We start from the raw sequence: 3,046 nt of genomic DNA, 5'->3' as shown, positions 1-3,046 counted from the left end.
AAAAAAAAAAAAAAAAAAAAGAAAAGAAAGAAAGAAAAAAGAAAAAGTGCTTGGGCCAATGTGTGCCAGGTGCTGGGGAGACTCACTCTGTTCCTGCCATCATAGAGCAGGACGTTCTAGTAGAGCAAGATCTTCATCAAAGAGAGCAACATAGTGAGACCCCTATCTGTACAAAAAAATAGAGAAATTAGTGGGGCATGGTGGTGGTGGCACATGCCTGTAGTCCCAGATACTCAGGAGGCTGAGGCAGGAGGACTGCTTGAGCCCAGGAGTTTGAGGTTGCAGTGAACTATGATGATGCCACTTCACTCCAGCCTGGTAGGGCTAAGTGCCACAAAAAGAGTTGAATTCTACCCAGGGAAATTCTGGGGAAATTGGGTGCTTCCAGAGAGAAGGCTTTCTGTAGATCCTTGTGGACATGTGTAGCTGTCCTCAGGCCTGGGCAAGCTGAGAAGGGTGTTCCAGGGAGAACATAGCCCAGACAAAGAGAAAGTGATAGGAAAGTGGCAGTTCACTTTGGGGCTAGTCTAGTGTACAGTATCACATAGGTGACCAAAAATGAGGCAGAAAAAGGGCTGAGAATTTGCTGGTAGACAAAACATTTCTGAGTTGGAGATAGGTGGGTGGGCACCTAGAGAGGTTGCTGGAGTCAATTGTATAAATGGAGAAAGAATCAAGCAGTGAGTGTGTGGTAGAGTCAGGATTTGAACCCTAGACTAGCTGGCTTCACAGCCCCAGCCCTGGCTTCTTAGTGAGTGCCTATAGGTGGCTCCTGTGGCAGTGTTTGAGTGCCTGCTCCAGGTTCCTGCTCCCACACCAGGTACCCTTCCTCAATGGTGCAGTCCGGGGGTGCAGGGGTCAGTCTAGAGGCAGTGACTGAGGCCTCAGTTTCCTCATTGGTGACAGAGGATCTCTGCACAAAGGGACCCCCATGGGCCTTCTCCAGCTGGAACATTCTGGGATTTCCAGATTCAAACACTTCTCACACCTCAGACCACCCCCAACCCCTAACTGTCCCCTGGGGGGAGTGCCAACTACCCTCAAAACGGAAGTCATAGGGTGGGCCATTTCACTGCAGGGATTGGGGCTTCCCTGTGTGTGATGGGGAACAGCATGAATTTGGGGCCTTGCATGTGTTTGGGAGGGTCTACCTATTGTTGTGGGGGGTCTATGTGTATTGGGGATATGGATGAATTTCAGGATGCTATACATGTGTATGTGTCTGAGGGTCTGCATATTGTGGGGGGAATTTGCATTTGGGGGATCTTTGTGTTGTTGGAAGATGTACATGTGTTGTAAGTACTGTGTGTCTTAGGGGTTGGGTATATTTGGGGGTCTAGTGTGCATACAGATTTGTGTGTTTGGGTGATATTTGTGTTCAGAGAGTTGTGTGGGCTTGGTGTATTGTAGACTGTGTTCTGGGGACTTTTGTGTCTGAGAGGATCCATTGTTTTAGGCATCTGTAATTTTGAAGGGCTTTGTGTGAGTTTGGTGGTCTCCATGTGGGATTTGGAGGGAATATCCCTACCTCCCATTATGTCCATACAAGGACAGAATGACTCCCAACCCTATACACCCCTGCTTCTCAGCAACCGTGAACTGGACCCCCCTCCCAGGGTAGAGGAAGAGGTGATCCTAAGGCCTTTTGGAGGGCTCAGGGCCCAGTGACCATGGAAGCACCCTACACTGACCACAAAATACCCCACCCCGGGCTCAGAGAGGTGGCCCCATTTTCTGAGGCTGAGATGTCTGGCTTCAGGGGAATCATTGCCCAAGCCCACCCTCTCTGCAAAGTCCCCAAGAGCAGATGTGGGGCTCTAGGGACAACTGTGGGCTGAACCAGGTGGGGGGCGGGCCCAGGGCTCCAGCTGGAGAGGGAGGGTCACAGGCAGCTGGGGTCCAGCCTCACTAGCCCTCAAGAGAGGGGAGGGAGGGTCCTGGCTTTCCAAGGGGCTCTTCCTGTTGCCTGTAATGAGGTACTTGGGGAGCAGGTGATGAAACCGCAGCCTGAGTTGCATTAGGCAGGCGGCTGGCCTGATTCGCAGAGCAGCGCCCCATCCCCGCTCTGTCGCCTCCCGCGGGCCCTCACCTCCCCCTGCCACCCACCTGCCTCTCACTTCTCCTTTCCCAAGGCCTGGGTCCCCCGCCAACCTGTGGCCTCCCTGTAGGCTCAGGGGTCTAGCAAAGTGACTCTGCAAATTGTCCCCTACTCACTTCCATTAAAGCCCCAGTGGGACATCTGAGAAAGGCAACCTGACTCCTTGATCTTTCTCTCAGACCATTGCTGCAAAGTCTTTCTTTGAGGTTAGGATGCCGTGACCCATTTTATGGGGGAGGAAATGGAGGCCTGATCTGCCAAGGGTGTCACTGTGGTAGTACAAGATGGCATGCTGGCACACTGTCCCCAGTTCCAAAGCCGGGTCCCTCTTCCTTCTGGCTTTTGGAAAGCAAAAAGAAAATGTTGGCAGTCCCTCTTCCCTACCCACTTCCCTGCTGCCAGGAGAAGGACTCTCACCCTCATTTACAGGTGAGAAAAGTGAGTCTTCCCATATGAAGAGGCCAGTGGTGTAGGGTCAGTAGGAGGGTGGGAGAGTGGGATTCTCCCCATCTCTATTATTTGGGGTCTAAGAGGCCTCCCTAGGCTGGAGAACCTCAGAACAGTGTTTGTTGGTTGACTTAGTGACCACAGATACTGCCTCTGCACTCCTGAGATCATTCTTGATCTTCCAAGCTTCCTCCCACCCCTACAGTGCTCAGGCCTACTCCTTCCCTACCCTAGGCATGGCCTACCAGCTCATCCTGCCCCTGTGGTCACTAAATGATTAGTTCTCTTTGCCGTTGACCCAGTTGCCACCTCTCTCCTGGTTCAAACTCCCTATCTCCCACCTGGCCACTTGCCCCAGCCTCTTCTTGTCACCTCACTTTTGCCTGGAGACCCTGTTCCCACAGCAGCTGTGAGAAAGGGGAGTTTTTAAAAACAAAACAAAAAAACCCAACAGGCTTGGCACTGGTGGCTCAAGCAGCTAAGGTGCCAGCCACATACACC

The sequence above is a fragment of the Otolemur garnettii genome, unplaced genomic scaffold (genome assembly GCF_000181295.1).
Source record: "Otolemur garnettii isolate 467f Iridium unplaced genomic scaffold, OtoGar3 scaffold00105, whole genome shotgun sequence".
NCBI lineage: Eukaryota > Metazoa > Chordata > Mammalia > Primates > Galagidae > Otolemur > Otolemur garnettii.
This window is presented reverse-complemented; position numbering follows the sequence as displayed.